Source organism: Pelophylax lessonae (genome assembly GCF_965119305.1).
Source record: "Pelophylax lessonae genome assembly, chromosome: 2".
NCBI classification, from domain to species: domain Eukaryota; kingdom Metazoa; phylum Chordata; class Amphibia; order Anura; family Ranidae; genus Pelophylax; species Pelophylax lessonae.
In genome coordinates, this window is record NC_138769.1 from 295,178,067 (window position 1) to 295,192,247 (window position 14,181).

Here is a 14,181-nt window from a genome sequence, read left to right on the forward strand (position 1 = left end):
CTCCCTAGGCAGGCGCAGAGGATTTTACAGGAGCAGGATAATAAAACATGGAAGAGTGATGGCAGAAAAAAGGCCAAGTGGCCTATCAAGTCTGCTCCATTTTTTAAATTTATATACGTTATGGGGATTTTTTTTTCTCGTTTTTTTACTCAGCAAACATCAACAATTCTTTATGCTCTATTCTCTATATACTCTTACTCTAAACTATTTTTTTTTTAATACTTTTTTTGTTTTTTTTTTGTTTTTTTTTCACACACTAAAAAATTATACTCTTACTCTATATAAATATATTTCTATAAATGCAAATATACAATATTAAGACCAGTGGTGTTGTCACCCTCATCTGTGCCATCTCAGCTGATGTGGTCTTTCGGGCATCTAAATAAAGAGAAAAAAGATATGTTATATATAGAAAACAGGATGGGAAATACCAAGGTCATCAATTTCATAGAAAACCCTGATCTCCATCATTTCCCCGATGCTGAGGTTGAGTAGGTCTCGAGCGCTGAGTCTCCGGTGTTCTCTCCCATCATCATCCATAATGGGATTAGAAATAAATGCTCGGCACACAGGACATGTAGAGTTGTCTGCCAACCACGTTCCAATGCAGATGGCGTGAAATCTGTGGGAGCACTGAAGAGTTGTAACTTCTTCTCCCACTTCATATTCATCCAAGCAAATGGAACAAAGTGGTTGTTCTTCGCCCCACCGCTCCCTCGCTGGTGGTCTCTGCAATGCAGGGTTGTCCTCAGCAGCCAATATCCGGTCTATCTGAGCACGGCTTCTATGGGATTCTCTTCTCTGTTGAAGCTGTAATCTTGCCCTCGTCCGATGGGCGATAGGGGAATCTTGGCCTGCAATTACAATTGCTGAGAGTTCAGTATTTTTGTTCATATAACCCTTCCATCGGATTTTTAAACATTAAATAGCTGGGACATGTCTCATATTTTACACATCTCAAGTGTGACAATTGACTATTTCATAGGTAAACCTTACAATTGGAGAAGAGAAGTATGGGCTTAAAAAAAATATATTATTGTTGTTGGTTGGCAACTTAAAGAGCCCAAGAAATATTTTTTTATTTTCCATTATCAGTTAGGGATGTGGTGCTTCTGGCTCCCCCTCTTGCCCAAAACCTCTTTCTAGTACTCTCCTACCAGTATAAAATGTTGTCATTGCAAAGTACAAGGCACTCCTCTCCGCCTGGATGGCGCAGAGGAGACAATTGCAGGAAATTGTTTGAGATACAGAGCAGACAGATTTCATCTGCCCACCTCACTGCATGTGTGGTTATGCCCTCTAGGCACCCTCTTTACCCTCTTTGTCCAGAACATTATACTAGTGCAGGGGAAGGCAATGAATAGGATTTATAATAGGTTTCCAATTATCAATGGATTTGTTCCTGTTTTCCTGTTCTAACGGATTGAGATGAGATCTTTGTTGAAGATTGTGATAAACAGACAAACACAGACATAAACAATGTCAATAATGGATAATGTGTCTGTGAGAAAAGTGTATGTATGTATGTATATATATATATATATATATATATTTATATATATATATCCAAAAGTATTGGGACGCCTGCCTTTACACGCACATGAACCTTAATGCCATCCCAGTCTTAGTCCGTAGGATTCAATACAATATTGAGTTGGCCCACCTTTTGCAGCTATAACATCTTCAACTCTTCTGGGAAGGCTGTCCACAAGGTTTAGGAGTGTGTCAATGGGAATGTTTGACCATTCCGCCAGAAGGTCAGGCACTGATGTGGGCGAGAAGGCCTGGCTCACAGTCTCCTCTCAAATTCCTCCCATAGGTGTTCTATCGGGTTGAGGTCAGGACTATGTGCAGGCCAGTCAAGTTCCTCCACCCCAAACTCGCTCATCCATGTCTTTGTGGACCTTGCTTTGTGCATTGGTGTGCAGTAATGTTGTAACAGGAATGGGGCTAAGCCCAACCCCTGAAAAACAACCGCACATCATGATCACCCCTCCACCAAATGGTTTTGACCAGTGCACAAAGCAAGGTCCATAAAGACATGGATGAGGAAGTTTGGGGTGGAGGAACTAGACTTGCCTGAACTTACAAATGTGCTTGTGGAAGAATGGTCAAACATTCCCATAGACACACCACTCCTAACCTTCTGTACAGCCTTCCCAGAAGAGTTGAAGCTGTTATAGCTACAAAGGGTGGGCCAACTCAATATTGAACCTTACAGACAAAGACTGGGATATCATTAAAGTACATGTGCATGTAAAGACAGGCGTCCCAATACTTTTGTAATATAGTGTGTGTGTATGTATATATACATATATATATATATATATATATATATATATATATATATATGTATTTTTGTTTTCTAATATTTTTTATTTATTTTTCCAATAGATATAACAATACAAAAACACTATATTAAATTAACATTCAACTCCCCCCCCCCCAACCCATTTTTGCCACACACTATTCGGGTTCTATTATTTACTAGTTCTAGCTTTCCTCTCTTCCTACTACTACTTTCCACCCCATACTTCCACATATTTCCCCGTTTTTTTTTTTATAATTAACCCAATTTTTCCATGTGTTGTTAGATCCCTCAACTTGACCCTCTTAACAGCTACTTAAAAACTCCCTTTCATATAGAGAATCTTTGGCCTTCAACACTTTGTTTAACCACTTGCCGATTGCCCCACGCAGATTTACTGCGGCAGGGCGGCTCGGCTGCACGAAATCACGTAGATCTAAGTAAAATTATGTGCATGCGCGCTCGCCGCCGGGGCCACGCTCCTGCTGTGATTAGATACAGCAGAAGGAAGCCCGTGGGAGGAGCGGTAGGGATTGTCGCCAGCCATCCGCAATCGTCAGAGAAACTGACAGAAGACCTGCCTGCTTATGTAAACAAAGCAGGCGGTTCTTGTGCCACACAGGCAGAGAGAGATCAGGAGTTTCAGACAAGCTGAAACCCCGATCTCTGTGTGCCTGTCACAGAAACCTTCCCCCCCACAGTCAGTAAGCACAGTTAGGCATAAATTACCACTTTGATCACCCCCAGTGTTAACCCCTTCCCTGCCAGTGTCATTTATACAGTAACAGTGCATATTATTTAGCACTGATTACTGTATTAATGTCACTGGTCCCCAAAAAGTGTCAAAAATGTCAGTTAGGGGTCCGATCTGTCCGCCGCAATGTCGCAGTCCTGCTAAAATATTGCTGATTGCCACCATTACTAATAAAAACAATAAAAAATAAAAAGTCCAAAAATCTATCCCGTAGTTTGTAAATGCTATAACTTTTGCGCAAACCAATCAAAATATGCTTTTTGGGATTTTGTTTTACCAAAAATATGTTGCAGAATGCAAATTGGCCTAAACTGATAAAAAAAAATTAGATTTTTTTTATTGGGAATGTTTTATAGCAGCAAGTAAAACATATTATGTTTTTTTCAAAATTGTCACTCTTTTTTTTGTTTATAGCGCAAAATCTAAAAACCGCAGGTGATCAAATACCATCAAAAGAAAACTCTAGTTGTGGGAAAAAAAGGACATCAATTGTATTTGGGCACAGCATCACACGACCGCGCAATTTTTCTTTAAAGTAACGCAGTGCCGAATCGCAAAAAATGGCCTGCTCGTTAAGGGGGAAAAACCTTCCAGGGCTGAAGTGGTTAATTGCTCTACCTCCAATCATGTTCCCACATCTCTTTCCCACTTTTCAATGTATGGCGGTATTCTTGGCTCCGCTATGTCCGATCATACCATGTTTTAGTTTTGATTGCGAGTTACACAAACATTCAAATGGAAAAAGAACCCTTTCTGACCTGATGGGCTGGGGCAACGATGCCACAAAATGTCTTGTGCAAATACCGACATTCATTCTAAATCATTAAATCACTTTTTTGTTTCGGATCCTCATATGAAAGTAGCTCCCCCTTTTCCAGTTATATTTTTTAACTGTGCCATTTTATCTACAATCCATTCCCCAAATTGTGTCCAAATTCCCGGTAAAAAATAATTTGTCCCTGTGAGTAAAATTAAAGGGTAGTTATATCCCCATTGATATTGTCTATGTATAGAATCCCAAATCCTAAACACATTTCTAGTCAACTCGTGAGTATTTATATCCAATCTTCTATATTTCTGTGGAACCCAAATATTATCTCCTAACCGTGTTTTACTCATCGTGTTTTCAATTATTACCCATGCTTTTATGCTTCATCGCTATTTGTGTTAGTCCGCTCTACCATTCGTGCTAATACAGTGGCATTATAGTAGCTTTAAAATCCGGAACTCAAAATGGTACTCAGTAGTTTGTATGGCCCCCACGTGCTTGTATGCATGCCTGACAATGTTGGGGCATGCTCCTAATTAAATGATGGATGGTGTCCTGGGGTATTTCCTCCCAGATCTGGACCAGGGCATCACTGAGCTCCTGAACAGACAGGTGCAACCTGGCGGCGTCGGATGGACCGAAACATAATGTCCCAGAGGTTTTCTATTGGATTCAGGTCAGGTGAGCGTGGGGCCATTCAATGGTATCGATTCCTTCATCCTCTAGGAACTGGTTGCATACTTTCGCCACATGAGGCCGGGTAGTGTCATGCACCAGGAGGAACCCAGGACCCACTGCACCAGTCCAGGGTCTGACAATGGGTCCAAAGATTTCATCCTGATACCTAATGGCAGTCAGGGTGCCATTGTCTAGCCTGCAGAGGTCCGTGCGTCCCTCCATGGATATGCCTCCCCAGACCATCACTGACCCACCACCAAACTAGTCATGCTGAATAATGTTACAGGCAATGTTCTCCATGGCTTCTCCAGACCCTTTCACGTCTGTCACATGTGTTTAGGTTGAACCTGCTCTCATCTGTGAAAAGTAAAGGGCTCCTGTGACGGACCTGCCAATTTTGGTGTTCAATGGCAAATGCCAATCGAGCTCCACGGTGCCGAGCAGTAAGCACAGGGCCCACTAGAGGAGGTCAGGCCCTCAGGCCACCCTCATGACGTCTGCTCCTGATTGTTTGGTCAGAGACATTCACACCAGTGGCCTGCTGGAGGTAATTTTTTAGGGCTCTGGCAGTGCTCATCTTGTTTCTCCTTGCACAAAGGAGCAGATACCAGTCCTGATGATGGTTTAAAGACCTTCTACAGCCCTGTCCAGCTTACTTAGAGTAACTGCCTGTCTCCTGGAACCTCCTCGTTGCTCTTGAGACTGTGCTGGGAGACACAGCAAACCTTCTGGCTATGGCACGTATTGATGTGCAATCCTGGAGGAGTTGGACTGCCTGTGCAACCTCTATAGGGCCAAGGTAATGCCTCATGCTACCAGTAGTGACACTGACCCTAGCAAAATGCAAAACTAGTGCAAACAGTCAAAAAAGATTAAATTTCAGCAACATGAACTAGCTTGCTGCATCATTTTTTCACTTTGATTTTTAGGGGAGTCATTGAATTCAGCCTTCTGTAGGTTGATCATTTTCATTTCCATCAAACGATGTGGCATCCTTTCCTTCCTAACACATTACCCAGTCTATATCAGCATAGATATCCAGCATGAGATTTTTCCCCTTTGAGATCTGATGTGTTTTCAAAGTGTTCCTTTCATTTTTTTTTGAGCAGTTTATGTATATATCTATATTTATATTTCTCTGGTTTGGGGGTGTTAGAAGACTGGGAGTAACCGTTATCTTCACGTGCGATGGCACAACCACGGGCGCTGCTGAATAGGGAAAAAGCACCTGGGTATGCTGGCTCACAAGCTACATATGGCCATAAGAGCGTGTTTAGTTAGAAATATAAGGCAGCATGCATGGTCTTTTTAGAGTTTATTTACTAAATCTAGAGAGGGTAAAAATAGTCACATTTCTGCAGAGAAACCAATCAGCTTCCAGGTTTTATTGCTAAAACTTAATTCAGCAAGCTAAGGTTAGAAGCTAATTGGTTTCTCTGCAGAATTGTGACTCATTTTGGCCTCTCTAGCTTTAGAAAATAAACCCTTTTGTTTATATTCAGTTTCCAGCCAGTGATTGCTAAGATGCTGGCTAGTGGAGGAGGGGCTGGAGAATGAGTGGGTGTGACTTATAGTAGAAGTGGGCGAGTACACAGGCAATAATTCAAGGCTCAATGTACCCGCCCACATTCTCTGCAGTTCCCAGTACTAGATGGGAGCTGTGGTGTCTAATCGGGCTGGGATCACACTAGTGCGAATTGGATGCGGGTTTCAATGGAGCCGGTTCACACATCTCGGTGGCGAATGCGGAGCGCATTACACAGGGGTCCAATGCATATTTGGCTCAGTTTTATTTCCGAATTCAAGCAACAATTCGGGGCCGATTGGCTCCTGAAACAGAGAGCAGGGACCCACCAGACCCCTGCTGTGAGCCGCATCCGTATTAGGTGCTAACCCAGGCTTAGTGAGTATAGGGCAGTGATGGTGAACCTTGGCACCCTAGATGTTTTGGAACTACATTTCCCATGATGCTCAACTACACTCCAGTGTGCATGAGCATCATGGGAAATGTAGTTCTAAAACATCTGGGGTGCCAAGGTTCGCCATCACTGGTATAGGGGATGTGACGTCTCCATGTATTTGCACCTCCTCCTCAGCCCCACGTAAGCTGTTTTTTTTTTTTTTTTTTAATTAAAGAAATGATTAATTCATTCACTGACTTTTTCTCCTAAACAGTGAGGGTTTTCACTAAAAAACTAACACTTTAGTGGTTTATACAGGTTTATAGGTTTACTGATCAAAGAGGTATGGGGGGCATCCAAGAGTTTCTCTTTAAACCTATCAACTCCACATAAACAACCTGAAAATGGTAATAAAAGACAAACAGGGGTTTAAAACATTTCTCATTATGGTACAATCAACTTACCTGCTGGGTCCTGCTCGCGTGATGGCATTCTGCGAGGGTTTCGTCGTGAGTAGCGAGGCATATTGATGGTATCAGATGCTGATTTATCTGAAAAAAACAGCTAATAATAGATAATATCAGTAATAATAATGATATACAGCAATAATATATAATAAGAATAGCAGTATATATTAGGAATAATAGGTATTCGCAGGAGTGTCACTTCAGAGATGCTTCTGTGTCGCTTTCTCCTCAGCTAAAGATGGCCGCCAGAGCTGCTGTGCGTTTAAAGCTGCTGGAACCGGTTTCACCTCACACCACCTTCCACCTCACACCAACTGCCATCTCACACCAGTGGCCACTGCTCAGATTCAGTGCCCTGGCACTTTGCCTTACCATTTCTCTGTCATAAAACAATGTACCCAAATAAATTTTACACCAATTTATAGATTTTACACATCAATAACTAGTACTTTGGTGATTTTAGTGGTTATTTTTTAAAATCGCCTCAAGAAGGCGCTATGTTCAGTCCTCTGTAGCTACAGTTCTGCCCATAGCCAGAAGATGTCTCTCTTCCCAATTAGCTCAGCTGGCTTTATACAGAGCAGTTTTGTTTCTCTGAATAATCATTGTGACATTCTGATAGTAGCTGAGATCAGAGGAGGGAGAACGGCCCGCTGAGGGGATGAGGACCCCCCGGGGACAGCACAGGTGAGGAGGTTAGGAGTGTATGGGGGAAGGGCTGAGCGGGAGAGCCGGGAGTGCAGGATGGAGGAGACCGGGTGTGTTGTATGGAGCTGTGTGGCCAGAGAAGGAGGTGAATGTGTATAGGAGAGGTCCAGGGCGGAGGAGAGACACACATGGACAGTCACCCCACAGTATATGGGTAAAGTGAGGTAAAGTGGCGCTGCCTAATTTAAACTTTAAATTAGGCAGCGCAACTTTACCTGACTTTACCCATATATTTTGATATAGCCTTCGGGCCATATTTTGAGGTAGGCCGCAGCCCTATTCCTCGTCCACAAGCGCGGATTTTCTTATTCCTTAAGTCACCCCACAGTGTTATGTAGGATACAGAGAAATCTGGGAACAGTGCAGTGGAGAAGATTTTAGCTCATTGGATTTGTGGCAGGATCAAGAGATTTTATTTTATTTTTTATTTGAATTTCTCAAACAGATATAACAAAACATGTGTGCAAATAAAAGAAGTTAATTTTTAGGATTTGCATACACTTTAACCACTTAAGCCCCGGAGGATTTGGCTGCTAAAAGACCAGGGGGGGGGGGGGGTATTTTGCGATTCGGCACTGCGTGACTTTAACGGACAATTGCGCGGTCGTGCGACGCTGTACCTAAACTAATTTGACGTCCTTTTTTCCCACAAACAGAGCTTTCTTTTGGTGGTATTTGATCACCTGTGCGATTTTTTTTTTTTTGATCATGCGCTATAAACAAAAAATGAGTGACAATTTTGCAAAAATAACAATATTTTTCACATTTTTTTATATGAAATTCCCCAAAAAAAATGTACAAATCAAAATTTTTGGTCAATTTGTTTTATGCTACATATGTTTGGTAAAAAAAATCGCAAAAAGAGTATTTTGATTGGTTTGCGCAAAAGTTATCGCGTTTACTAACAAAGGGAAAGATTTTTGTCATTTTTGTTGTTTTTTTTTAACGCGTAATGGCGGCGATCTGTGATTTTTTTTTTTTGTGGTACTGCTACATTGGGGCGGACAGATCGGACCCTTGACTGACATTTTTGACACTTTTGGGGTTACCAGTGACATTACTACAGTAATCAGTGCTATATATATGCACTGTTACTGTAAAATTACACTGGCAGTGAAGGGGTTAACTTTATTTGAGAGGGAGGTGTGTGTGTCCCTAGGGGCGTGATTCTAACTGTGATTGGCTGTGGCTTGAGCTGTAGGAACACTGATCAACGGTCCTACATAGTAGGAGTGTTGTCTCCAAGGATTAGAGAGGCTGGACTCACCCCTTTTTTATGGATAGTGTAGGACCCACTGATAATGGGGTACTTTGACGCAGTGGTGGGCTTGAGCACGATATGGCCATATGGTGGGACTAAATCCCCATTTTTATTTATGGATTGTCTCCATATTTAATAGTCATTTCTTTTGCATGTGTGCGCTATTCTTTTATAATATACATGTTGCCTGGTCCATAGCTGCACTGGCTTTAGATATACATGTTCAGGGTTTGCTCCCCCATTTTTTGCTTGTTTATTATGTATTCGGTCTGACCAGACTTCTGAGGTTGAGCATCCCACCCCCCACACACACCTGTACTCTATCAGAGTCCACTATCAAGTAGATATAGGAGGAGTCCTTTGTAGTGCATTAGCACATCCATCCCAGCAAGGAGTGTTGTCTCCAAGGGTTAGAGAGGCTGGATTCATCCTTTTTTATGGATAGTGTAGGACCCACTGATAATGGGGTACTTTGACGCAGTGGTGGGCTTGAGCACGATATGGCCATATGGTGGGACTAAATCCCCATTTTTATTTATGGATTGTCTCCATATTTAATAGTCATTTCTTTTGCATGTGTGCGCTAAGCTTGTTTACACAAGCTGCCTTTCTCCCTCTCCCCCGACGTTCGCAGAGTGACCGGCGGACATCGGGTCCGCCAGTCACACGCGCGGGGGGGTCCGTGACCGCGCGGGAGCGCGCCGGCGGCGGCGCACGCTCGCTCCCCGGAGCCTCACAGGCTAGTGACGTACCGATACGTCACTCTGCCTGGGAGGGGCTGACTGCCGCAGTATATGTACTTGCGGCGGTCGACAAGCGGGTTAAGGTGCACAAAATAACTTTACTGATGATCCTGCAAAAACGACCCTACTACATATGAAATCTCATCATCAAGTATGGAAAAAACTAACAAGACACCTTAAACATTTTACAAACGCCAAAACAGACATAAAAGAATATTTTAATAAAAGCTCTTGATGTACATGTAAAAGTCATCAATAGGGGGGAAAACTGGCACTGCACACTGATAGACCAGAGAGAGCAATCCAAACTCGGGCAGGAGATGGGAGAGTGGCACAGTGCATGTAACCATGCAAGATCTAAAAACAGCCGACAAATTATTTTAGGTATGCAGTATAGCAGGAATGGTGGGATCACAAGAGTATGTACATTGCTTTACAAATCATCTTGTATATCAAACTTTCCTTGTCTATACATTTCAACAAAAAAAATGTAGTTAATACATACAATAATATTCAGTATGATTGCATTTACATGAATACTGAAGCTGAGCTGCAAGGTTTACAGTGACAAGGGTTGCAATCACCTATTATTGCCAGTGCTTAAGCAGTTGCAGCAACATTTTATACAAAGGATAACTAAATCCACAAAAAAAGTTCATAAATTGCAGCTTATCAGTTCTGAGATGTGGTGGCTGCATTTGTTTTCTTTTTCTAGGCTAAGAATATTTTTTGCAAGTACAGAAAATACCAGTGTAGCACCCTCCTAGGTAGGTGCTAGAGAGCGAGTATAGTTTTTGGCTCTGTCTGCTCTGTCAGAGGAGTAGCAGGCAAATTCTATATTGCTTTCTGCTTAACAGAGAGCAGGATCTGTGAGTTAGGTGTGCTGATGGTGCTCAGTGTGTGATTCATCTGGTCTAGGGAGTGTTTCCCACTGGTCCAATAGGGAGGTATATTGGACAATGGAGGAAACCAGGCCAATGGGTACACAGGTTTTGATACAGCCTTAGTGATTGCCACAAACTGGTTGTCTCTGTGCATTCTGGGATGTGGTATAAAAGCCAGGAGCACATGTGCTCAGGGTCTTTGGCTGGTGAGCATTGTCCCGGAAGGAAGGTGGCGGCTGCCTCCTCTTCTGTAGCTGTTGGTGTGTGGTCGCAGGCGGTCGGCTTGGTGGACCAGAAGGAAGGAGCTGAACCCAGAGTTCCAGGAGAACTGACTGGAGGGGTTGAGACACTGGAGACCCTGGAAAAACAGTATCGTGAGTACAGGGGATTGTGTCTAGGGGCCTGACCTGAGAGGGGGTCACCCCGAAGTAGCATAGTCAGAGGACGGGTATCAGCTGGTGGAGTGAAAGGGGTTGCTAGGCGAATACCCTGAAGATAGTTACTCAACCAAGTCTAAATCCTAAAGTTCATCTAGTGGCAAGGTGAACCAGCAGCCTGGCTGTATCTACAAACAGGACTCCTCATCTTTTGTGAATAGTTCAATTCTGGAGTATCCCACTCTTCCTTTCTCCTATCCCTATTTAAAATAAAAACACAAAAGCAACTACAACCTCTAGACTGTTTAGTGACTGAACCAGGAAGAAAAGAGTTGATGTGTGCATGCTGCAGTTGCTAGCGGTAACCCAGGGGAACCAGAAATTGTAATATCCAGCAGTCCTCAAGGGGGCAGTGCTACACTTATTTTGCTGGAAATGGAATTTCCTTGTCACTTCTTGGGAGCTGAAATGGAAGTGTTAACGTCCTTCTGTAAACTACTTATCCCCTCATCCCCCCCATGCAATCAACATGGAAAAGACTGACATTTTTGAAGTCCAACCTCAAAAGCAATTATGGCTCCCTCCATTGATAAAGTGGAGGAGCGAGCATAGCCACCCATTGAAAGGAAGTGTGTTGTTTACAGAATTGTAAGATGAAACTAAGTGTTCTTTAAAACGGGGGGGGGGGGGGGGATGGGTAATAAAAATAGGCACCTGTGTTGTACAGATTTTTAAATCGGTGCAGAGTTTGACAGGCAGAGACTGAGTTAATGGGGCTATGCTACAACCGCTTGCAGTGCATGCAATTACGGTACAGTAGTGCAGCATTACAGAGTTAAATCATGTGTTGAAGAGGCATTATAAAGCCTCCATGCGGCCTTAGAAATGCCCTCTGAAAAGTAATACAAATGGGGATTACTCTCCAGAGGGCTCCACGAGACACAGCAAATCTGAAAGAGCCCTTAAGGTAAAATTATCTGAAAGAATAAAGAAAACGAATGAAGCCACAACATCTAAGGTTTAATAAACTACAATGTATTACATTTTTTCTTTTTTTTTTTCATGGACTCCCTCTAGAACTAGTTCTGGCCAGCTCAGTAGATTGATTTAAAAAAGAGTTGGATGAATTCATAAATGCACAAAATATAATTGGATATTAATATTTGTAGGTAATAACGCCAGGGGTAGTTGATCCATCCGATTGCCTGCTGGAGGAACAGGAAGGAATTTTTTCCCCCACTGGAGCAATTTGGATTATGCTTTATTGGGTTTTTTTTTTTTTGCTTTCCTCTGGATTAACTGTGCATAAACAATTGTGTATATGGAGATTTTCTATTTGTTTTTTTAATATAAATTAAACTAGATGGATCCCAATGGTGATCCCAGTATAGGAAAAAAATGATTTTATCTCAAGGAGTGCAAGGGGACACGTGGCCACACAATGAGCTTAGAGGAGAGGCAGTTTAACCTTAAGCTGCGTAAGGGGTTCTTCACTGCAAGGGCAGTGAGAATGTGGAACTCTCTTCCACCATTGGTGGTAGCTGCGGGGAGTATGGCTACTTTTAAAAGACTCTTGGACGTGCAGCTCACAGATCACAACATTCAGGGTTATGGGAAATGATCACGTCACTGACACACACACACACCTGCACAGGTTGAACTGGAGTGAGCTTTGCACGTTTTTGCGTGTTTGTTGGCCGTTTTTTGTCACACAACAAAATGCATGTCTCTTAGCCACGTTTGGGGTGCATTAAAAAAAATAATGGCACCACAGCCACATTATGTTTTGGTGCATTTTTTGCATGTGTCTGTTACATACATAGTTAGTCAGGTTGAAGAAAGACACCATCTGGATCAACCAACAAAAAAAACAAAACAAAAAAAACCAGTATTGAAAACCCAACCATACAATCCCATATACACAATCCTAGAGTTGATCCAGAGGAAGGCGAAAAAACCCAGCAAAGCATGATCCAATTTGCTACAGCAGAGGAAAACAATTCCTTCCTGATCCCCTGAGAGGCAATCGGATATTCCCTGGATCATCTTTACCTAAAAAAAAAATTTTAGTACCCACTTACTGTATATTAAGTACACCCAGGAAAGAATATAGACTTTTTTTTTTTAAGGCAATCTAGTGAGCTAGTCAGAACCACCTCTGGAGGGAGTCTATTCCACATTTTCACAGCTCTTACGGTGAAGAAACCCTTCCGTATTTGGAGATGAAATCTGTTTTCCTCTAGACGTAAAGAGTGCCCCCTTGTCCCTGTGTTGACCTTAAAGTGAACAACTCAACACCAAGTTCACTATATGGACTCCTTATGTATTTATACATGTTGATCATATCCCCCCCCCCCCCCCCCCCTAATCTCCTCTTCTCAAGAGAGAATAAATTCAGTTCCTCTCATCTTTTTTCATAGCTGAGCTCCTCCATGCCTCTTATCAGTTTGGTTGCCCTTCTCTGCACTTTCTCCAGTTCCCAGGGCCGGTGCTAGACTGTTTTACGCCCTAGGCAAGATCAGCTACTTGCGCCCCCCCAAAAAAATAAATAAAAAGGGAAGGGGTTAAAAACGGCTCTATGTCATATCCAGTGACCCTGATCTGATGGTTCCTCCATGTAATGCTGTCATACCCAGTGATCCCAATGTTCCTCTATGTCACATCAGGGGTCCCTGATGTTCCTCCATGTCATACCCGGAGACCCTGATGTTTTTCCATGTCACACCTGGGGACCTTGATGTTCCTCCATGTCACACCTGGGGACCCTGATGTTCCTCAATGTCACACCTGGGGACCTCAATCCCCCATGGCACACCCAGGGTTTCCAATTCCTCATGGCACACCTGGTGATCCCAAACCCCTGTTACACTTGTGACCCCTCTCCCCATGTCACACCTGGTGACTCAGATTCCCCATGGCATACCTGGTGACCGCAATTCTCTTTCACACCGGGGATACTCCATGTCACACCCAGGGACCCTATTTCCCTGTTCTGGGGACACTTACTGGGCAGTATGAAGAGAGTGGCCTGCACTCTGCCCTCCTTCACCATGATCCTGCTTATTCCTTCTCCCAGGACGCTCCTCTCCTGGACCACAGTGCTCACCACAGCTCCAACCAGCTCCAGGTAGAGGGAGAAGCAGCAGTCAGAGAGCTCCGCACCTCCTTCATCACCAACATCTTCAGACCATTCCGTTGCCTCGTCGCTTCTGCTCCAGTAAAGGTGCCGCCCTCCAGTGCCGAGCTCTGGCTCAGGTTCAGCTCTCCTCCACTCCCTGCTTAATACCAACCCAGGGAAAGGAACGGCTGCCCACCAGCTCAGATTACAGAG